Raw genomic sequence first — 25,531 nt, 5'->3', positions numbered from 1 at the left:
GCACAATTAATAATATTTGGTATGCTGACAGACTACAGATGCTTGTGTTCCCCCGAACATTTGCCTATTTTGTCCTGTCACTTATTCAAACTGCTTTGATACCAATGGGCTCTAGATGATTAGAGAAAATGATTTTGTTACATGCTATGGAATCCAAAGGGAACGTTGTCAAATACTGAAGGTCATCATAGGCAAGTTGAAGGTAGAAGTAATTCCCGTGTCACTGGACATGCCAGCTGGAAACATAAGTCAAACACACAAGTAATATAGAAAAGCATACATAATACCACAAGTGCTAATTAAACAGTAATTCTGCAGTGTTTAATCTTTTAAAAAATGGGGCTACAGCGTATGCACTAAAAAAGGTCACCAGCAGCAAGCATGTTAAAGGAAATCTTTGTAAAAGCTATATTTACCAGCACTAAAATGTACTTGAAGGTTAATTTGTAATATATGCTTTCAGGGAACACTACATATTTGCATGAATATATCAATGGATAAACAGATCCATAAATTAATGTACACATCAAGGCTATTATACATATCAAAAAACCTTCCCAGGCTGACAACCCATCATTTACAAACAAGAAGTGAAATATAGAAAAGTGTATCTATGATCAAGGACATTTACCATTTATATGGTTAAAGTTTGGATTTATTAATACGAAATGTGGAATTATGATTAAACCTTTAAGAAGTGATGCCAAACTATGTGTAATTTGCTACTGTGCTCAATGGAATGCAGAGGAAGAAAATTATGAAGACTGTTTGTACATTTTGCCTTTCTCAGACATGTATTTATGATATTTGTAAATTGTTATATATATAGTGGAAGACAGAATAGATTTTAAAGAAAACCATCAACAAGGTTGTTTGGAAGATCCATAACAAAAATCAGGTACATTGCAAATGTTATCATACAGTATTACAATGTTGTACAATAGTTCCACAATAAATGGTGTTAATTCTTATTGCGGTTATGAGGTATTATAGGAAAAACGTATATACTAAATATATTCAATTGGTTTAAAAGATGATATACAGTATAGAAAAAAGATAAAATCTTGATATATTACTACAACAGTAACAAATCTTAGGATTAGCGGTACATCATAAGTAAATGATTATGGCAAAGCCCAATAAATCAATTTTTTATTAAAGATGTACATATTATCATAGAGGGTATGATAAATTCTTTCAGAAAATGTTATTAATTTTATCCTAGATACAGTATCTCCCAAAAGTGAGTACACCCCTCACATTTTTGTAAATATTTTAGTATATCTTTTCATGTGACAACACTGAAGAAATGACACTTTGCTACAATGTAAAGTAGTGAGTGTACAGCTTGTATAATAGTGTAAATTTGCTGTCCCCTCAAAATAACAAACTACACAGCCATTAATATCTAAACAGCTGGCAACAAAAGTCAGTACACCCCTAAGTGAAAATGTTCAAATTGGGGCCAAAGTGTCAATATTTTGTGTGGTCACCATTATTTTCCAGCACTGCCTTAACCTTCTTGGGTATGGAGTTCACTAGAGCTTCACAGGTTGCCACCCGAGTCCTCTTCCACTCCTCCATGATGACATCACAGAGATGGCTGATGATAGAGACCTTGCGCTCCTCCACCTTGTGTTTGAGGATGGCCCACAGATGCTCAATAGGGTTTAGGTCTAGAGAGATGCTTGGCCAGTCCATCACCTTTACCCTGAGCTTCTTTAGCAAGGCAGTGGTCGTCTTGGAGGTGTGTTTGGGGTCCTTATGTTGGAATACTGCCCTGTGGCCCAGTCTCCAAAGGGAAGGATCGTTCTCTGCTTCAGTATGTCACAGTACATCTTGGCATTCATGGTTCCCTCAATGAACTGTAGCTCCCCAGTGCTGGCAGCACTCATGCAGCCCCAGACCATGACATCACCATGCTTGACTGTAGGTAAGACACACTTGTCTTTGTACTCCTCACCTGGTTGCCGCCACACACGCGTGACACCATCTGAATCAAATAAGTTTATCTTGGTCTCATCAGACCACAGAAAACTGTTCCAGTAATCCATGTCCTTAGTCTGCTTGTTTTCAGCAAACTGTTTGCGGAATTTTTTGTGCATCATCTTTAGAAGAGGCTTCCTTCTGGGATGACTGCTATGCAGACCAATTTGATGCAGTGTGCAGCATATGGTCTGAGCACTGACAGGCTGACCCCACACCCCTTCAACCTCTGCAGCAATGCTGGCAGCACTCATACGTCTATTTCCCAAAGACAACCTCTGGAAATGATGCTGAGCATATGCACTCAACTTCTTTGATCGACCATGACGGGGCCTGCTCTGAGTGGAGCCTGTCCTGTTAAGCTGATGTATGGTCTTGGCCACCGTGCTGCAGCTCAGTTTCAGGGTTTAGGCAATCTTCTTATAGCCTAGGCCATCTTTATGTAGTGCAACTTAAAATTCTTTTTTTTCAGATCCTCAGAGAGTTCTTTGCCATGAAGTGCCATGTTGAACATCCAGGGACCAGTATGAGAGAGTGAGAGCAATAACACCAAATTTAACACACCTGCTCTCCATTCACACCTGAGACCTTGTAACACTAACATATCACATGATATTGGGGAATGAAAATGGGTAATTGGGCCCGATTTGGACATTTTCACTTAGGAGTGTACTCACTTTTGTTGCCACCAGTTTAGACATGAATGGCTATGTGTTTAGTTATTTTGAGAGGCCAGCAAATTTACACAGTTATACAGCTGTACACTCACTACTTTACATTGTAGCAAAGTGTAATTTCTTCACTGTTGTCACATGAAAAGATATAATAAAATATTTACAAAAATGTGAGGGGTGTACTCACTTTTGTGAGATACTGTTGGAATCAAACAGGAATTAATATTATACATCTACACAGCTGTTTGTACAGCCGAACTCAGCCATATTGATACTTGCAGTCCCACATGTTTAAAAGGAAGGAATGTGACACCAAGACACAATCTGAATAGCAGAATGAGTTCTATTCAGCCCACCTGGAATGTACTGAACTTCAAAGACAATATGGTGCTGGCCTGTCTGTAAGGACAAAGAAGGTAATTAATGAGCGGGAGGGGCGTCCGAGATCGAGCCACAAGATGGGAACCCAGTCGGAGCAGTTGCAATTCATGGGCAGACACTGCCCCCCAGAGGCCAAGTATGGCAGGACTGTCCGAGGTGATTAGCCTGGGGGAGGAAACGTCCCAGAGACGCTGATTGGTCTACGGGAAAAGTAGGGTGGGCTATGGGGTGTGGTATGGCTGAGGTATGTTTAACAAAAAGGGTTGCAACAATGAGCTCGGTCTCTATTCCATCAGGAGATCCAGTCACGAGGGTCGGATAAGTATAAGGCCGCGTACACACGCGCGGACTGTTCGCCCAACCTTGTCCGCTGAACAGTGTTTGGGCGGACAGTCCGCTCGTGTGTGGGGCTTCAGCGGACAGTTTCAGCGGACAGTTGGCCGAACAAGGTCTTACGGAAATTCCGAAAAACTGTCCGCTGAAACAAGGTTTCAGCGGACTGTTCGCTCGTGTGTAGGCTTGTTCGGCCAACTAAGTATGGCGCATGCTCAGAAAGGATTTCCACGTCGGAAGGTTGCATTGCAGTGTATAGGACGTCGTATTTTTCGTCCCGTCGTACGTGCCGTTCACGTCATCGCGCACGGTTTCAGCAAACTGTTCGTCCGTCGTGTGTGGCCATGTCCGTCCATGCTAAGTTTGAGCGGACTGTTCGCTCAAACTGTTGGACGGACAAAGTTGGGCCAACAGTCCGCGCGTGTGTACGCGGCCTAAGGCTTATGTTGTACTTTGTATGCTATGTATTATTGTAACTTCTATTGATACCTTATGCACGCTTTCTTATTTCCTTGGGAAATAAATGAGATTTAATTGATCTTAGACCATGTATTGATTTCATAGCCAATGGTGATAGTATTGTGATATTAACGATAACATGTGCTTGGCGTATTGATAGACTAGCTGAACTATAGGGACTAGACAAAGGAATATATAACTGATAATAATAACAATAGATTGAATTGATCAGTTACTTCATTTGGCACCCCAGAAGGCGTGTAAAACGTATTTTTACACAGAATCCACAAAAATCTAATGTATTTTTGTTTCTGAGTCCCTGTAAGTCACGAGGATCCTCAAAGACACCCAGAACTGAAAGTCATCTCTAGTGTGGACAAGATTGGCGCTGGCTCGTGAATTCTGAAACCACGCTTGGATGAGCAGGAAGATTCTGTGAGATATTTCACTGGTAGAACGGACGCGTAAAACCTGGTGAGAATTGTGACTGATATATATATATATATATATATATATATATATGTACATTATTGTTGTGTTTGCTGCAGACCTGTAACCAGAGGGCAAATTGGCGCACTGGCGAGATAGGGATTGATCATCCCTGGTTATGTGATATAACCGCAGATTGACAGGATAAACCATACAATTTTGAGGGAAAAGTGGAAATATCCACGTGATTGTGAAAAAGCTTTCTGTCCCAATAGAAATTCCCTATGGTCTGCTATCGGATAGGAGGGCATTGAATAAGAGTGTGTTCTCCTAAAGAAATTCGTGGGTAAACGGATTTGTATTTGTTTTTTTGTTTTTTGGCTTTTTGCGTTTTTTGTTTTTTTTTGCGGTGTTTTTTTTGTATTTGGAGTGGGACTACAGGTCAAAGCTAGCTTCTAAACAGCTTCATCTGTGTCTTTGTGTGTTTGGTATCTGTTTGTTTAGTGTATTGCTAATGCAAAGTGTTGGTTAGAGATTGACAGGAATTACCATACATCTTTGAGGAAAAGAAAAAAAGTGGGGGAAATATAGGTTTTTATTTCTACCCACGTGAGAGGGAAATAGCTCTGGTAAGATAACCTGCAGCCTAAGGCATTAAGAGTGTGCCTTGTGTCTTGTATGCTGTAGAACCACAAGTCACTGTAAATTTAAACGGTTCGTATCTATTTTTTTTTGTTGTTTTTTTTGATTGTTGGTAGGACTAGAGGGGGTTGTCCATTTGTTTGTCTGTTTTCTATTGTCTAAGCAACTGGTGGAGCAACTTTAGCGTGGATAGGCTAATTAGCATGTCAATGGATATCCTTGAAGAGTTTCTTGGGAAAAATGCTTGTATTCAATTCAACAGTATAGGAAAGGACACCAATTCAATGATCTATTGAAACAATGCAATACTCATAATGATGCCATAAAGTATAAAAAATCTTCAAAAAAGGGCAAGAAAAAGAGAATAGCCAATTCTGTATGCATGTTGCTGAGAATGAAAGAAATTGCGGAACAAAAAGAATTAGAATGGTTTGCTGATAGAGAAAAAGTGATGGAACAGGTAAGTGATATAGCTATGGGGATTGAAAAGGCTGATGCAGATGCTCGTAGTCGGATTAAACAATTAGTGACTGAGAAATGTGTATTGCAACAGAGATTAGATGAATTAGAACAAACGTGCAAATTAAGAGAAAGTTGCATTGCCTCTTTGAATCAAAGGGAGGCTGAGAATTTGCAGGTTATCACAATGCTTAAGGCACAAGCAGCCATAATGGAATTATCCTCCAAGTGTGCAATGGTGGAGGTACCCTCCGCACATGCTCAGTGTACAGAAAAGCTAGAAGTGAAACATGAAGAAAACCCGTATGCTATTATCATTGCAAATGATAGTACTGTGATGGGAATCGATGTGGAAGAGGCAAATAAAGGTGGGATAACTGCACTTGAAATTGACTCAGGAGTTGAAACGTCTGATGACTCCTCAGACAACGAAAGTGTGAAGTCTGTTCATTCCAATCGCAGTAATATTATCCAGCAATGTGGGTTTCCAGCGCCATATGCTAAAAAAATGGCCTATACAGGGAAACCAGAATTAAAATGTTTTTTGTGTAAAAGGGGGGGTCACATTTAAAAATATTGTCGGGCGGCGAATAATGATATCGAAAGGAAATTATACCCAAAAACGACCCCAAGGCTTCATGTGTGTTATTCAGCCAGGTGGGGTAGCCATCCAAAGCATGGAACCCATAGTAATCAAACCCATTTCCCGTGTAGAACGCAAATGCGGGGTCTACAAACTAAAAAGCAATATGTAGGACAGTTGTGCAGAGTCAAAATGGAGGTAGACGCATGGTTACTCAAATATAGCACTGGGGGAAACGATGTTAGCAGAACTTAGTGAGCTGCAGGTATGGTAAGAATATTCTGGTCAATGTTTCCCTGCTATGAAAAAGGTTTGATGTGAGTTTCAGGTTCAGAATATGATAGAGGACCTTGATATAAATATACATTTTTTTTTTGTTTTGTACTTTCAGGGATAAACCTCTGAATTGGTATTGTGGTTTTTCTTTTGTGGGGTTAAAAGATGTTTCAGTTATGAGTATTGTTTTTTCTTGTGTTTCTTTATTCTTCTCTTATTGTCAGTCTTTGTAAACTTTTCCTGAGTAATATCCAATACTGCTGATTAACATAAGAATTGTGTGTAATCACTGTCTGTGTGTTCCTTTTTCCAGAGACCAGGCAAGAAGTTAAACTGGTTCGTATACGGACATTTGCATTTGTTTGCAGGTCTGTCAAAGTGAGAACAACAGTGGGAAAAATATAGCAGAACAGGGGTTAGGTTATTGTAAATGCATAATCGATTATCACATGGTACCATGAGCTCATTAGTTAGTAATTGTTTGCAAACAATGAAAAATAAATAGTACTAAAAATATATAAATGAAGCTACAATGTTGTGATGAGATACATATGCTTTGTTTTGTTTTTGTTTTTTTGTTTTCCCCATTAACTAATTGTATTTCAGATTGGAATGAGCGCTCTTTGCAGGAGAAAAGTCCATGGATGTTGTCAACTAAAAGTTGAGTGTTTGTCATTGTTGTATGATGGTTGTCTTGTCATGCTATTTGTGTGATCATGGCCAGATTTTAAATTTTTTACATTTTTTTTTTATTTATTTTTAGGTAATTTTTTTTTCCTTTTCTCAAAAAATTTTTTGTTTGATATTGGTTTAGTCCTCTATTTTAGTTATATTTTTATTCAGGTGGAAAAGTAGTAGGTCTAATCCACCTGAAAGGGGAGGAATTGACAATGCCCTCAGTTAGAACCAGTCACCTGAAAGGGGGTAGTGCATACATCGTAAAGATACAGATAGATGCATTGTCTTTTTAGCTTGTAAAATTTGAAGTTTTTAAGAAGCAACACTGACGTTCAGTTTTAAACATTTTTTGATTATACCATGGGGATCCATTTTACAGTGGGTTCAGCCTAAAGAGGTCATGGTTGTTTGGATAGTTTGGTCAGAGTTGCAGAAGCCAGGAATACTGAGGTCCTGGGCTCCAAGGAGGGAACTATAAGTAAACATGGTAAGCGAGCAGATATTGTGGATAAGAATTTGATACTGCTCTTGTTTTTCACTTCCAGAATCCTGGTGGAGCGAGAATTGGAGAGGCTTCTGGAACATGGATGACAGATGAACATCTGGTTGGCAGTTTTTCTGTGCCACACCACACCACAAATTTGTTCTGATAAACATCAGGAGAGGAAAAAAGGAAAAACTTGAAAGATTTAGATTATACTTGTTTTTTTTTTGGTATGGACAATTTGGTGCTAATGCTGAATCTGAAAGACTGTGCCTAGCAAGAGAACTTGTGAAATATTTTTGCTGAAGTCTCTCCTGATGAATGCAAACATGTTATTTATACATGTGCAATGGGTTGGAGGTTGGGGAAGAATTATGACACATCCAATCCGTCAAAACATGAAAATGTAAAATATGTGTTTTTTTGTTGGAAGGAGGAATTGAAAGAAGAAAGGTTTTAATGTATGACATGTATTGATGTAACGGAGTTAATATGGTGTAGGTACCCAGGAGGCAGGCTGGCGCTTATGCATAATAAGGTAGCCGTCGGCCAAACTAGGGAGCTCCAGATGACACATCAACGGGGTGAAAATTTCCTTGTGGGGGCAGTATCTCGGTCTTATCAGTCCTACAGAGAAGCTCTTGGTTACTGGACATATGGGACACCAGAATTGGACATGGGGGAGATACGCCTGGTTGATGTCTCACCTGAGAGGTTGAAACCCTGCATAAGCAGTGCCAGTGATCACACACAGGAGCATATTCCATTAGAGAAAGGGGAACCGCTACAAATACAGTGGTGTGAAAAAGTGTTTGCCCCCTTCCTCATTTCCTGTTCCTTTGCATGTTTGTCACACTTAAGTGTTTCGGAACATCAAACCAATTTAAACAATAGTCAAGGACAACACAAGTAAACACAAAATGCAATTTGTAAATGAAGGTGTTTATTATTAAAGGTGAAAAAAAATCCAAACCATCATGGCCCTGTGTGAAAAAGTGATTGCCCCCTAAACCTAATAACTGGTTGGGCCACCCTTAGCAGCAACAACTGCAACCAAGCGTTTGCGATAACGTGCAATGAGGCTTTTACAGTGTCCTGGAGGAATTTTGGCCCACTCATCTTTGCAGAATTGTCCTAATTCAGTTACATTAGAGGGTTTTCGAGCATGAACGGCCTTTTTAAGGTCATACCACAACATCTCAATAGGATTCAGGTCAGGACTTTGGCTAGGCCACTCCAAAGTCTTCATTTTGTTTTTCTTCAGCCATTCGGTGGTGGACTTGCTGGTGTGTTTAGGATCATTGTCCTGCTGCAGAACCCAAGTTTGTTTCAGCTTGAGTACACGAACAGATGGTCGGACATTCTCCTTCAGGATCTCTTGGTAGACAGCAGAATTCATAGTTCCTTTTATCACGGCAAGTCTTCCAGGTCCTGAAGCAGCAAAACAGCCCCAGACCATCACACTACCACCACCATATTTTACTGTTGGTATAATGTTCTTTTTATGAAATGCAGTGTTCCTTCTACGCCAGATATACTTGGACACACACCTTCCAAAGAGTTCCACTTTTGTCTCATCGGTCCACAGAATGTTGTCCCAAAAGTCTTGGGGATCATCAAGATGTGTTGTGGAGAAATTGAGACAAGCTTTGATGTTCTTTTTGCTCAGCAGTGGTTTTCTCCTTGGAACTCTGCCATGCAGGCCATTTTTGCCCAGTCTTTTCCTGATGGTGGAGGCATGAACGCTGACCTTAACTGAGGCAAGTGAGGCCTGCAGTTCCTTGGACGTTGTTGTGGGGTCTTTTGTGACCTCTTGGATGAGTCGTCGCTGTGCTCTTGGGGTAATTTTGGGCGGCCGGCCACTCCTGGGAAGGTTCACCACTGTTCCATGTCTTCGCCATTTGTGGATAATGGCTCTCACTGTGGTTCGCTGGATTCCCAAAGCTTTGGAAATGGCTTTATAACCCTTTCCAGACTGATAGATCTCAATTACTTTCTTTCTCAATTGTTCCTGAATTTCTTTGGGTCTCGGCATGATGTGTAGCTTTTAAGGATCTTCTGGTGGACCTTACTGTGTCAAGCAGCTCCTATTTAAGTGATGCCTTGATTGTGAACAGGTGTGGCAATAATCAGGCCTGGGTGTGGCTATAGAAATTGAACTCAGGTGTGGACAACCACAGTTATAGTATGTTTTAACAAGGGGGGCAATCACTTTTTCACACAGGGCCATGATGGTTTGGATTTTTTTTCACCTTTAATAATAAACACCTTCATTTACAAATTGCATTTTGTGTATACTTGTGTTGTCCTTGACTATTGTTTAAATTGGTTTGATGTTCCGAAACACTTAAGTGTGACAAACATGCAAAGGAACAGGAAATGAGGAAGGGGGCAAACACTTTTTCACACCACTGTAGATCTAAGCTCACCACAAACACTGGCTACCAGGGTACAGTATGCCTTCACCACATGGCATTTCAATGTCTCGCAATGGTTGGTAAAATCCTATTACCCTATATGTGCTGAATATACGCTGAATCAGGTGCGGTCAGTATATCAGTGGCTTGCTCCACGGAATGGGGTCCAGACAGGACGCTTATTTCTGAGGAGTGACCGAAAGAGGAGGGATGTAGTCAGCACTATAGTAGGGGGAATAGGAGCTGGGATGGGGGTTATCAATGGAGTGGACATCGATCTCCTGAGGAACAAACTTTCAGCCATAGCTTCAGACAGTAAGCGGGGCTTTGTTGCTCAGAGAGAAATTAATGACATTATTGATAATATTCAACAGCGTCACATAAATACTCAGGTACAAGTAGCTCAAGATTTTATCCGCCATTTTAAGAGGTTGGTGGATAGTGTGGTGATACAGGGTAAAAACATGTCATGGGCTCTGGCATGCACGCAGGGGCAGGCGGAACTATCAACCAACATCAAGCTAATTGTACAGTCCCTGTATGAGGGGGAAGTGGCCTTATGAGCTGGTGTCACAACTCAGTAAGATCTTACCAAAACACATCTCTTACACTAATCCAAGTTGGTGGTCGAATGCCTGGATCGGATGTACTGACTTGGATTATGAGAGATGTTACGCTTCTTCAGTGATCCTATATACAGAAGTGTAGACCCAATCTGTGTATTCGGTGATATCAATGGGCTTACTGACTGGGGACTCTACTTTATTGCATCTGAGGCTAACGTACCCACATGTGATCAGAGAGGATGGCAGCTGGAGGCAGGTTGATATTTCCCTCTGTCGGAGGCATGACCATGACGTCCTTTGTATGCCAAGCCAATACACGGTGGTGAATGAGAAATGTTGGGAGGACGCGTCACTCTGTGTGCTGGATGGGGAGAACATTGCCGGGAAGGGAATACCAGTGTATTATTTGGGACATGGGAGAGTTTGCTTCTTTGTCCTAAAGGATACTAATGTGACATTAGTCATGAAAATAGGGTGTTCGGTGAACCTGGCAATGGCAAGGGGAGCATGGTGTACCCTTGGCGGTGTCTCTGAGATCCAGACACAGGAATGGAATTATGTGGTACCGCATATGGCCAACCTGTCGGTGGATATCAACCAGAACCGCCCGGTTAATCTGAGAGCCCTGAACCTTGGTATGGGAAATAAGATACAAGAATGGTTAGCAGATTGGGATAAAGATGAGAGCCTCATGAGGATGCTGCAGCAAGAGAGAGCTAATGCTACTATAGCCATATACCATAAGCAGAAGGAAATAGAGGAGGTAGTGCATCAATTAGATACTGATGTGGGAGGGTCTTGGTGGGAGGTAATCTTCGGACATTCCAATAAGGCCAATAGCATTTTGAATTATTTGATACATCCCGTTGTGGTATTACTCATTATTGCTGCAGTGTCGTCATTGGTTCAAGTTGTTATGTGTTGTTGGACCAGACATTTATATAGGAGGGTCTCGCATCTATCTATGCAAGTGGAGGGACGAATTGACGGTAAGGTCTCTGCATATGTGGTAGAGGCTTTGCTGCCAGCTCAGAGCCCTGGAATAAAACTGACGTGCCAAAATTGCGGTAGGGAAGGCCATCGTGAGCAAGCCTGCCTAATCCCGACCCGTAGTTACGGCAAGGACGTATAGGAGGTGGGGAGCGAGATACGCAAATTGAGGGGTCCTATGTATATATGTATATTAGGGTAATGGGCTGATTTATGTCATGGCGTAGTGTGATAAAGGTGTGTTTTAGGTTAAAAACATGGGCGAAAGGCCGTCCTCGTGACTCTGGGTCTGAAAGCTGGGTGATATGTTGCTCTGAATGGGTGCTGGTGAATGGTGAATGAATGGACACCCCTTGCCTGTACTGCCGTCCTGAATATACCCAAGATACAGAATGGTGACATGGAAGCTGTCGCTGAAGAATGGTGGAGATGTGTCACTCAGTGGCAAAGCGGCACGTGTTGGGAAACATCACATGGTAAAACTATTATGGACTGCTCCATAGGACCCGTTTCTGCACACGTTGAAAACACAGCGTGGTAAGACAATTGTGTACTGTTCCATGAGAGATGTCTCTGGAGCGCTCGTTGAAAACAACCACGCGTTACACAAGCTAAGGACTGTGCCACAGGTACTGGTTCGGAAGCACATGTTGGGGAACTACACACGTTAAGACAGTTATGGACTGTTCAATAGGAGCCGGGTCTAAAGAAGGGTGGTGTGCGCCTTTTAGGCGCAAAGCGGCATATGTTGGAATCAAACAGGAATTAATATTATACATCTACACAGCTGTTTGTACAGCCGAACTCAGCCATATTGATACTTGCAGTCCCACATGTTTAAAAGGAATGAATGTGACACCAAGACACAATCTGAATAGCAGAATGAGTTCTATTCAGCCCACCTGGAATGTACTAAACTTCAAAGACAATATGGTGCCGGCCTGTCTGTAAGGACAAAGAAGGTAATTAATGAGCGGGAGGGGCGTCCGAGATCGAGCCACAAGATGGGAACCCAGTCGGAGCAGTTGCAATTCATGGGCAGACACTGCCCCCCAGAGGCCAAGTATGGCAGGACTGTCCGAGGTGATTAGCCTGGGGGAGGAAACGCCCCAGAGACGCTGCTTGGTCTACGGGAAAAGTAGGGTGGGCTATGGGGTGTGGTATGGCTGAGGTATGTTTAACAAAAAGGGTTGCAACAATGAGCTCGGTCTCTATTCCATCAGGAGATCCAGTCACGAGGGTCGGATAAGTATAAGGCTTATGTTGTACTTTGTATGCTATGTATTATTGTAACTTCTATTGATACCTTATGCACGCTTTCTTATTTCCTTGGGAAATAAATGAGATTTAATTGATCTTAGACCGTGTATTGATTTCATAGCCAATGGTGATAGTATTGTGATATTAACGATAACATGTGCTTGGCGTATTGATAGACTAGCTGAACTATAGGGACTAGACAAAGGAATATATAACTGATAATAATAACAATAGATTGAATTGATCAGTTACTTCAGATACTGTAAGACTTGTGACCACAGCAGATTTTTTGACCTCCAATTATATTCAATCATCCATTGATGAAGCTAAATAATGAGTGCAGCATTCTGCTGCATGATGTAGGAATATTTGGTATAGTAGCATATAGAAGGCATATTTGGGGTGTAAGGGTGATAGTTTTACCTGATGCATTTTTAATTTTGCTGGTTGCTGCTTGCCATATTGGTTTAAGAAATGTGCAGCTCCAAAAGATGTGTATAAAGGTTCCTTGTTCTGTACATCCACTAAAACAGTTAGGAGAGGCTTTAGGGTAGAAAGAGTGAAGTTTTGTAGTAGTCATATATAATGATGGATGAACTTCCGACGGGACGTTTCACGAACGTGGACCACGAACGCGGCCGATAGTTTGTGAACCGTAACGTTCGCGGCAGGCCTCATTGACTGGGAGGTGAACTTTGCAAACCTACAGGTCAAATTTGCAGCCACAAAATAATTATTAGCTGTGCAAACATAGTCCCACCACATGGTCAATGACATAACACATGTATGAGGTGAATCTGGGATCGACAACTACAAGCATTCTTTTTTTATATGTGAAATTGTGACAATTCAGGACTGTGGAGCGCATGAAGGCAATGGAGGAGAGGGAAGGTCAGGGTAGGCAAAGAAGAGGGTGCAGGAGATGATCACCAGCAGCGTGACATACAGCAATGACACCTGCACCGTGATAGAGTTATCTGACACCAGCACCGTGATAGAGAGCACTGACATCAGCAGCGAGACATACAGCAATGACACCTGCACCGTGATAGAGTGATATGACACCAGCACCGTGATAGAGAGCACTGACATCAGCAGCATGACATACAGCAATGACACCTGCACTGTGATAGAGTGATATGATACCAGCACCATGATAGAGAGCACTGACATCAGCAGTGTGACATAAAGCACTGACACCAGCACCGTGATATAGAGCACTGACACCTGCACCGTAAGCAGCCCCAGGAGGAAGTCAGCATAGCACAGGGATGGTGGGAGCCCCTCATAATGAGCATAGCACAGGGATGGTGGGAGCCCCTCATAATATGCACAGCAGAGGTACAGCCCCAGGAGGAAGTCAGCATAGCACAGGGATGGTGGGAGCCCATCATAATAAGCAGCCCCAGGAGGAAGTCAGCATAGCACAGGGATGGTGGGAGCCTCTCATAATAAGCAGCCCCAGGAGGAAGTCAGCACAGCACAGGGATGGTGGGAGCCCCTCATAATGAGCATAGCACAAGGATGGTGGGAGCCCCTCATAATATGCACAGCAGAGGTACAGCCCCAGGAGGAAGTCAGCATAGCACAGGGATGGTGGGAGCCCCTCATAATAAGCAGCCCCAGGAGGATGTCAGCATAGCACAGGGATGGTGGGAGCCCCTCATAATAAGCAGCCCCAGGAGGAAGTCAGCACAGCACAGGGATGGTGGGAGCCCCTCATAATGAGCATAGCACAAGGATGGTGGGAGCCCCTCATAATATGCACAGCAGAGGTACAGCCCCAGGAGGAAGTCAGCACAGCACAGGGATGGTGGGAGCCCCTCATAATAAGCAGCCCCAGGAGGAAGTCATAACATAACATGTATGAGGTGAATCTGGGATCGACAACTACAACCATTCTTTTATTATATGTGAAATTCTGACAATTCAGGACTCTTGAGACAATGGAGGTGAGGGAAGGTCAGGGTAGGCAAAGAAGAGGGTGCAGGAGATGATCACCAGCACCATGATATAGAGCACTGACACCTGCACCGTGATAGAGTGATCTGACACCAGCACTGTGATAGAGAGCACTGACATCAGCAGCGTGACATAAAGCACTGACACCAGCACCGTGATATACCAGTCCTTAAGGATTAGCAGACTGTACCTCACTCAACCCTATATACTCTAGTACACTATACCTTACCAGTCCTTATAAGAACCTTTGTGGAACTAGTAGGTTGTGATTAGCAGACTGTACTTCAGTCCCTATACTGATAAAGGACTGCTGCAGAATAGGGCAGCAGTCAGCAGTAGTGCACCTCAACCCTATATATTGTGGACCTATACCAGTCCTTAAGGAATAGCAGACTGTACCTCACTCAACCCTATATACTGTAGTACACTATACCTTACCAGTCCTTATAAGGACCTTTGTGGAACTAGTAGGTTGTGATTAGCAGACTGTACCTCAGTCCCTATACTGATAAAGGACTGCTGCAGAATAGGGCAGCAGTCAGCAGTAGTGCACCTCAACCCTATATATTGTGGACCTATACCAGTCCTTAAGGATTAGCAGACTGTACCTCACTCAACCCTATATACTCTAGTACACTATACCTTACCAGTCCTTAGAAGGACCTTTGTGCAACTAGTAGGTTGTGATTAGCAGACTGTACCTCAGTCCTTATACTGATAAAGGACTGCTGCAGAATAGGGCAGCAGTCAGCAGTAGTGCACCTCAACCCTATATATTGTGGACCTATGCCAGTCCTTAAGGAATAGCAGACTGTACCTCACTCAACCCTATATACTGTAGTACACTATACCTTACCAGTCCTTATAAGGACCTTTGTGGAACTAGTAGGTTGTGATTAGCAGACTGTACCTCAGTCCCTATACTGATAAAGGACTGCTGCAGAATAGGGCAGAAGTCAGCAGTAGTGCACCTCAACCCTATATATTGTGGACCTATACCAGTCCTTAAGGATTAGCAGACTGTACCTCACTCAACCCTATATACTCTAGTACGCTATACCTTACCAGTCCTTAGAAGGACCTTTGTGCAACTAGTAGGTTGTGATTAGCAGACTGTACCTCAGTACCTATACTCATAAAGGACTACTGCAGCAGAAGGGCAGCAGTCAAGTATAATATTCTTTCTATATTTGGAAGAAAAAATATTATACGTGTACAAGCATATTACCATACCAGTCCTGAAAAGAACCTTTGTGGACCTAATAGTAACAGCTACTGATTAAACTGACTGCCCCTCACTGCCACACACAGCTTCCTGTCTGTCCCTATTTAAACTGACAAAACACAGGCTGCTGCAACAATAACTTGAATAGCACTCAAAACTATATCCTGTACTACTTTACCATACCAGTCCTGAAAAGGACTTTTGTGGACCTAATAGTAACAGCTAATGATTAAACTGACTGTCCCTGCTGCACACAGCATCCAGTCCCTCTCTCAGCACTGACAAAAGACAGGCTGCTGCAACAATGACTTGAATAGCAGTGCCTCAAACCAATATCCTGAACTACACCTATACCATACCAGTCCTTAAAATAACTTTTGTGGACCTAATAGCTAGCGATTTGGGTCACTGCAGTCTCTCCCTGCTCCACACAGCAACCTCTCCCTATAGTGACATACAAAAGAATGTAAAATGGCCACCAGATTGGGTCTATTTATAAGTTAGGGGGAATGTCCAAGTGTCCATGTGCTGTAATGTCTCAATTGGCTGTCCTGTACCACATGATGGATGTGTCATCATAAGTCAAAGTTCTTTTACACAGTAAACACTTAAGTCCGCCCGGCGAACAGCGGCAATAGTCCGCCGATCGGGTGGACTGCAAACAGCCGAAATTCGCCGCGAACCGGCCGCCGGGCGAACCGTTCGGCCATCCCTAGTCATATACCATCTAGATAATAGTTGTATTGGGGTTTCTTTAAATGAAACAGCGAGATTACTTTTGAGAAGGTTATCTATCATTGTATTCCATGTCCCTATAGTAAAAGAGCATTTTAATTCTGCTTCCAAATGTAACCTGGCCCAGATTTTTCAGATAGGGAAAGTCTATTACCATATAGTTAAGAAATCAAACCTCTAAACTCTGTCTCTCAGGGAGGCTATCCATATGTGTTCAAATAATGTGTTCAGAGATTGGAGGGTTAATGTATAGTGTGCTGCAAACAAAAAAAATAAATGTAAGTTGTAAATAATGGGAGAATTCTGAGGGAGGAAATTTGTATTTAGATTGGAGTGAGTCAAAGAGTGAAATTTCATGTTAATCACTAAGGATCTTGGGATGGGGTGGCCAGGTTGTTGTTTAGCCATAGTGTAAATGGGCCATTATCTTTGTTTGCCTGTGTAAATCTCAGTTCCCCCACAAGCGAGGCCAGTGGTGGGACTTCAGATGATAGTTTAAGGGTATGCTTGTGTCAGAGCCATAGTTGAAAAGAATGAGCAACTATTGTGTTCTAATTGAGGATTTTGAGGTGGGAGTTTTTACCCGACCATAAAAGACCTTGTAGGTATAGAGGGGAAATTGAGATAGACTCAAAGGAGATCCATGAGATGTTATTGATAGGGACAAACCATTGGGCCAGTTGTGTAAGTCTGGCCGCAAGGAAGTAGAGCCATATGTTTGGAAGGCCAAGTCCACCTTTTAGATTGTGGTCTATACATGACAGCTACATCTAGGTTTTTATCTGACCAAATACATTTATCGATTTCTCTTTGTAGAGCTTCTATTTTGGTTTTGGAGATATTAATAGGGAGGGCTCAAAAATAGTAAAGAAGTTTAGGGAAACTTGTAAACAAGAAGACCATAGTTTAAGTATAGAGCTTATATGAGTAAAGAGTTGGGGGTATTTAGTTTTGTATAGTGAGTTATAAGAGGATGTGATATGGATGCCTAGATATCTGAATGAATGGGAGCACCATATGAATGAGAATTTCTCTTGCAATAAGGAAGTCATAACAGGGGAGAAGTTAATGGGTAGAGATGAGCATTTAGTTATGTTAATTCCCACACCAGAGAGATTCTGAAAAATGTTAAGTTCAGCCATAAGGTTGGGTACAGAGATGAGTGGATCTGATAAAAATAAGACAGCATTGTCTGCATATAATCTCAATTTGATTTCTCTAGGGCCTTTGGCATATTCTTTAATAGTTATATTGTTTACCGTGTATGCAAGGGGTTCGGTCACCAACGCAAAGAGTGGAGTGTCGAGTGCCTCTACTCAAAGGGAAAAATTCTGAGTTATTGCCTGGAAGTTTAATTCTCGCTTGGGGGAATGGTAAAGGGCGTTAAAGCCATGTATGAATTTATCAGAGGAGCCAAATTTGGGCAGTAAATAATTGAGATAAGACCAGTTCACACTGTCAAAGGCCTTATGAATGTTGAGGCTAAGTAGACAAACTGAGCGAGAATGAAGATTGGCATCTTGAATGATATTTGTGACTAACCTAATATTGTCTACAATTTGTCTGCCTCGGATGGAGCCAATTTGGTGGATGAATCAAGGTCGTGACAACCACCGCTAGTCTATCTGCCACATTCTACCAAAGATTTTTAAATCATTATTAAGAACGGAAATAGGGTGAACATTTTGTAAGAGAGTATGGTCTTTATGTGGTTTTAGTAGTAGGGATTGATTAGTTAAAATGCATTTCATTAGGGAAGTGGTTACCTTGTAAGATATAGTTGAATAATTTGGTTAGTTTGGGTACCAATAGGAATATAATTTTTTTTGTAATAAGAGGTAGTGAAACCGTCAAGGCCTGGGGCAGTGGAGGTTTTGAGATATTTAATAATGTTAGTTATTTCTAGGTCTGTACAAGGTTCATTGAGGGAAGCAATTTATTTTGCCTGGTAAGAGTTGGAAGTTGAAAACTGTCCATCCAATTAAGTGGAGATGTTTGAGGTTGAGTTTGTGGTCCAGAGGAGATTTTTATAAAAAGTTGAAAATTTATCTAGAACCTCCTTTTGGGTGAGCGACCAAATTACCTCTCTGATCACGTCATTTATAATCATGGGGTGGTTTATATTCCTGGTTTATTTTCCTCGCGATCATGGCGGAAGTGGAATTGCCATGTAGAATGAATTTGGCTTTAGAGAATCAAAAGATTTTTCAGTGTCGGCTGATAAATTGTGTTTAGTACTTGGCGTTTAATTTGGATTTGTTTAGCAAGATCTTGGGAGGGTGATTGATTTAGTTTGCTGTATAGATTGTCAAGGCATTTAATATCTGCAAGTCTGGCCTTGTTTTTGGCTGCTGCTATACTAATTAAGTGACCTCTCAATATGGCTTTGTGTGCCGAGCAAAAGTGAGGTGGGGAGTATATCATAAGTTGTATTGTGGGAGAAGTATTCTTCAATATGTGTAAATATATGTTGAAGGGTGGAAGGGTCTGTTAATAGAGAGTCTATAGACCTATATGGGAGGTGTCAAAGGAAACAATATGGTGATCAGACCATGGACATGAACGAATGTGTGCATTGGAGGACTTGGCTAGTGGTATTGGTGTGCTAAATATGTAGTCCAAACGGACGTAATAATCATGTGGGTGAGAGTAATGGGTATATGCCTTCACCCCAGTGTTATGAACTCTCCAAGAATCTATCTATTGAAATTTGTTAAGAGAGCGATTGATTGATTTAGAAAAGGCTTTTGACGAAGGGACCACTCTGCTTCTGTTAAGAGCCGGGTGTGCAGCCAAGTTGAAATCACCTCCTAATAGTATGTGTGTGGACTTATAGCAGTCTAGGGTTTCAAAGAACCTTGTAAAAAAAAAGAGGATTGTGAGTCGTTTGGGGCGTACACTGAGGCCACTCTCAGTGAGCAACCATTTATAGTATTCTTTAAAATTATGAATCTTTATATATACAGCATTTTACATATCAAAAATGATAGAGTTGCGAATAAAAATAGCTACACCACGGGATTTGGTAGAAAAAGTAGTATAATGGAACTGGCTGTAAGTTTTGTCGAAATATTATGGGTGATTTGAAGATGAAAAATAGGTTTCTTGTAAAAGAATTATGTAATCTTTTATAATGACAGAAGGCTTTTTTATGTTTATGTGGGGAATTAAACCCTTGAACATTGTGTGAAAATATTCTAAGACCCATTAATAAAGCATAAAGCTAGAGTCGGTATATATGCATGGGTTAAGCCAATGGATATAAAAATCAGAACTTAATTGATCAATATAGTATAAGATGAACTTACAGACAGCTCCACTACAATAAGAATCAAATACGCTTTGTGGCATAAAAAATAGTACCAGTAAACAACACTGTACGAATAAATTGTAGTATCTTAAAGTTATAACATTCCTTATAGGTAGAAAGGAGTGAGATGATGACTTCGGTCTTCCAATGAGCAATTTATATAAGACCCATGACATAAAGGCAAAAAAATAAAAATAACAGCTCCACTACAATAAGAATCAAATACGCTTTGTGGCATAAAAAATAGTACCAGTAAACAACACTGTACGAATAAATTGTAGTATCTTAAAGTTATAACATTCCTTATAGGTAGAAAGGAGTGAGATGATGACTTCGGTCTTCCAATGAGCAATTTATATAAGACCCATGACATAAAGGCAAAAAAATAAAAATAAGGGGGGTCAAGTGACAACATGTGACTTGACCATGCATAGTGAACAAGAGGAAAAAATGTCCTGAACCTACCATTGGAGCCCACAGTGCCATCCCAATGCTTGAAGGGGCGGCACCAGGTCTCGAGAGCAAGTAGGGGGACAAACCAGTGACGGCGGATGTGCCAAGCAAAATAGAATTGTTAAGAAATAAATGCATGTTTATAAAGAAAAAATGAAATTCTACATAAAGAACTACGGTGTTTTACATTTTTTTAGGGATTAATAACAAAGCAGAAACTGAACAAAATTGGAACCTCAAAAAAAAAAAACCTGCAAAAAGAATTAAGTAGATCAAGAGCCAAAATGGTATGTTCAGAAAACATAGTCAATGTAATGATGAACTGAGCAAAAAAAAAAAAAAAACCTGTATAGCATTCATTAAAGATGCTCGTCATGAACTTTTAAGATGTTAGCTTAGTTATTTATGGTATGTATAAAGTACAAGTCTCCATAGATAAACTGCAAGATAACTCAAAATATTTCAACGTAGGAACAGAAGTCATGTTCAGAGCTGGATTCTAAAATATGGGGTCATAGCCAGTACCTGATTCAAGGTAGGTGATTACGTGACGAAAATAAATCAAAGCGACCTCATTGTCTTTGTCACTTTAATCTTAGGTATATAACTAAAGGTAGATACAGTTAGGTGATCATAGTATTTGGATGATATCTTACTTGTTAAGGCAGGCTTGCCTTATAGATGAAAATTAGAAAGTCAACCTGTCAAGAACATGTCAGGCAATCTGATGGTAAAAATTACAACATAAAAACTGGTGTAATGCCAAATGAATTAAGAGAACACAAAGAACTACTAATCTTGGGAATAGTTATGCTGCTTGATCCTGGAAAGATTGACGCCATCTTCTTTGGTCTCTTTGATTGCGGTGTGATGATGGAGTGGACAAAATGGGTAATGATCTGGGGGTAGCAGGAGGTCGATTTTAAAGGTTCCGGCTCAAGCAGACCCAGCTTGACCAGAAGTTATTTTCCTTCTATTATGTTGTATACTGTGTATTCAAAAAACGTTACCCTGTGACACTGCGCTATCCAAAAAAGAACCAAAATAAAGCTGCTAACACAATCACAAGGATATAGAACAGTGAATCATTTACAAATATTAAATCATAGTGTAGCGCTAGAGAAAACAAACAAAAGTAACCTAGTACATGACGATACGTGATCATACAATGTTTAACCAAACATTAAACACAAAAATCATAAAATGTGCAAAAAATACACCTTAAGTGCATAATTCATAAGTGTATATAGTAATACAAAAAAAGTCCAAGGTAAGGATAAGAGTCTCTATATAAATGTTGATCCAATCCAAACGTGAGATAAAGGTCACCATCCACCTTCTTTAAATGAGACTAACATGCAGACACCATGTGGTATTCCCGTCACCTTTTAAGATAGAGGCTTACCAGATGTAATGGATCCAAACGAATGTACATTCGAAGGATCACAAAGGCTTGTGCACTCGTATGCGAGCTTTCAAAAGCAAATTTTCCAGGGAAGTAACGAATCAAACTAATCCATTCAGGTGCCCAAGATAGTTGTTAAATCCTCAGCGGTAAAATCCAACTCAAATTGTTGAACCCATACAAAGAGAAATAAGGGCCACAATAGTGTAATTCCGTTTAAGAAAAAATTTAATAAAAAAGGTAATGAACTTACATATAACCAAAGAATCAAGCGCTTATTCAATAAAAACAGTGCTACAGTAGGAGTCCCGACGCGTTTCGTCCTCCAAAGACGTCATCTGGGGTAACACTCCACTGTAGCACACTTACTTTTATATCCAACCTTCCAATCTGGGCAAAAATTCCATCTGCCTGTGTCACCGCATATTACTTCCAGTTTAAGATGGCGCCCGGCTTGCGTTCCACGCCTCATTCTGATGTTATCACATAAATCTGCTAGCGATTTTATGTTATAACATATATCAAGTAAAACGATAAGTGAAACCAGCATTAACACGCCTAAATGGACGAAATAGTAAGACAATTGACGTTGTACCATAAACGTCATTTCCGGGTCATGGCTGGGGTGTTAACCAATGAAGTTAATAAACGTAGGTGTGGCTCCAATAATCACCTAACTAACCTATCCCGTCAACGAGGCCACACCCACCGGAAACGCCCAACACGAGAAACTCCTCTCATAGTGGGCGCATCACGGATTGGAGCGTGCCAGCATCGCTGGCCGGAAGCGTCACGCTCCAATCCGTGATGCGCCCACTATGAGAGGAGTTTCTCGTGTTGGGCGTTTCCGGTGGGTGTGGCCTCGTTGACGGGATAGGTTAGTTAGGTGATTATTGGAGCCACACCTACGTTTATTAACTTCATTGGTTAACACCCCAGCCATGACCCGGAAATGACGTTTATGGTACAACGTCAATTGTCTTACTATTTCGTCCATTTAGGCGTGTTAATGCTGGTTTCACTTATCGTTTTACTGAGCTCTGAGAAACAGCGGGAGATACCGGCTGTGCAATCCAGTTCTTGAATTACCCGGCACACATGAAGTGGATGAGATCCAGCCGATGAGGAGTAATATCTGAGAGCCCGTGAAACCAGGCAGATCTGATCTTGAATTTTCCGGGACACATGAAGCGGATGAGATCCAGCCGATGAGGAGTAATATCTGAGAGCCCGTGTAACCAGGCAGATCTGGTAAGAATATAACTAAAGGGGGTCGCCTTATGCCTAGGATTGCACCCCAGCAAATTTGGGATCATTGCATTTCACTGTTGGAAGTTTAACCACGTTAAGGAAGGATTGCATCGTATACCCCTTATGATCGGTGCCAGGATACTTTGTTTCAGTTTTGTTTTTTCTATGGACTGGAATAGATAATTCTGTTTCAGTTCCTTTTTCACTGAAACTATCTTGATTATTCAGTATAATCTGGACATATGGATAGTCATCATGGACAATAACTATTTTGTATGACTAAATTTTGGAGTATATACATGTTTTCCGTAGAATTAGAGTGTGCACTAGAACAAATAACATATATATATTTTTTCCTATAGAGTAATATGCGCTGTTGTTTCTACGGGTGAATTGATTTATTCATTTAGCTTGTAGATGTCTGTTTGACGTTTCTTAGTGGTTTTATTTATTTAATGCCTTTTAAAACAGCTGCTTAAATTCCACAGCTTCCAGGTAGAAAGCACACCATTCAGTGTTAAGCGCCTTTTGTTTGCTTGGCTAACGGGCGGAGGTTACCCTAAGCAAAGGTGTATATTTGTCCCTCTATACTTGCATACCTCAAGGGATGGGTATAGAGGCCGTCCGGCATTTTCTGGATCTTGAGGACTCTCTGGCGTCATTTCAATGTGACTACCTCATAGAACTTTTGGAATTTGCCATGGAACACAACTATTTTTGGTTTAACGATAAGTATTATTTACAACAACGTGGTGTGGCAATGGGGGCAAAGTTTGCCCCTAGTCTTGCTAACTTATTTATGGCCAAGTGGGAGGAGGATGTCGTCTATGCCCAACGGAACCCTTCTTTGGTCCTGTGGGCCAGGTATATAGACGACATCCTCCTCCTATGGAGTGGTTCACCGGATTCGTTGACTGAATTTTTTTAAGAATCTGAACTGTAATGACAGGGGCATTTCACTGTCTTTTGAAATGAGTTTCTCTAGGATTAACTTTCTTGATTTAGAGATAGAGTTAATAGATAATAAATTTGTGTTTAAAACGCACTTTAAACCAACGGACAGGAATAGCTTTATTCCCCTCGATAGCTGTCATCATAGATCATGGTTGAGTTCGATACCACGCAGCCAGTTCTTACGACTGCGGAGGAACTGCACGGACCTGGATATGTTTAGGACACAGGCAGAAACCCTTAAACAAAAATTTGAGGATAAAGGATATGATGCTAAGGTTCTTGATGTAGAGATACAGAAAGTCATCGATACTAACAGGGAAAGCCTCGTTGCTGAGAAATTACGCCAAGAATTTGATGATACCTATAGATTGTCTATGCTTACATCTTTTTCAGTACAGCACAAACAAATCAAGACCATTATAAACAGACATTGGGATGTGTTGAGAAGTGATCCAGTTCTCAGTTCTAGGTTACCTGAGCGGGCGAAAGTACTCCTTAGGGGTGCACCCTCTTTACGGAGCCGCATTGCTCCCAATGTTATTAATCCACCCTGTCGTCCATCATTTTTTCATAATTTAACAGGTTTTTATCCTTGTAAAAAATGTGGTGTGTGCCAATTTAATACAGCCGGAAGACAGAAAACAACTGAGTTTACATCAACAACAACTAATAGAACACACACTATAAAATCATTCTGTACCTGTAGCACCAGGTACGTAGTGTATTTGATCACTTGCCCGTGCGGTAAACAATATGTGGGGAGGACAACAAGAACGTTTGCGATTAGGGTAGGGGAGCATATAGCCCTGATAAGGGGTAAGGTCTCCAAACATACTGTTCCGAGACACTATAGGGAATGTCACAACAGCGATCCTACAGGTACCCAGTTTTTGGCTATTGATAAATACACACCCCCTTGGAGGGGTGGTGCCATGACTCGGGGTGTTTCCAGATTAGAGACCTACTGGATATATACGATTCGATCCTACTCTCCATTTGGTCTAAATGTAGAGTGGGATATTAATGCTTTCATTAATGATGGTTAATGTGTATAATGGCAATGTTTCATTTCAGCTTTGAATTTTCTATATTTTTAATATTTTTTAATTTTTATGTAAATGAAATTTTTTCCAGGGTTGTTATTTATTTACATGTTGTATCATTCCTGGGACAGAATTCTATCTGCCTTATATGTCATCGCTATATGGTATTATGCACATACCGGCATATAGTATACTATTGCTGGTTTGTGTGCATAGCTGTTTGGTATTTTTTATACAATTATTTTTTATATAATTAGTCTTCTAAGTTGGGGGTGATATATTCACGTCCTTTAGAATGTATGGTGAACGCACTTCTGGATTACTTGTTAGGTGAAATCCGGTATATACAATAAATTTTTATATGTGGATTTTTTACTTTTTATTTAATACATAGTGAGATTGGTATAAAGTCTATTCTTTTTAGTACTTCTTGCACCTTGAAGTGGGCGGGTGTATAAGTGCACAGCCTTTTGAGCCGTGCGTTCCGGAGTATGTTTATATGCGTTCCGTTGGGGACTGGAAGTGATGTATTTTCTTCTACGTCACTGCCGGCGTCGGATGCGCCTTCTGTGGTGG

At 41.1% G+C, this 25,531-nt stretch overlaps 1 protein-coding gene across 1 annotated transcript in view; it reads right to left on the bottom strand.

Annotated features, from left to right (window-relative positions):
- LOC143997021 (CD226 antigen-like) overlaps positions 1-25,531 on the bottom strand; it is a 172,074-nt gene that overhangs the window by 79,111 nt on the left and 67,432 nt on the right. The window lies entirely within an intron of this gene.

The sequence above is a fragment of the Lithobates pipiens genome, unplaced genomic scaffold (assembly GCF_037356315.1).
Source record: "Lithobates pipiens isolate NorthernLeopardFrog02 unplaced genomic scaffold, aLitPip1_a1.2 Scaffold_19, whole genome shotgun sequence".
Lineage (NCBI taxonomy): Eukaryota > Metazoa > Chordata > Amphibia > Anura > Ranidae > Lithobates > Lithobates pipiens.
This window is presented reverse-complemented; position numbering and strand designations above follow the sequence as displayed.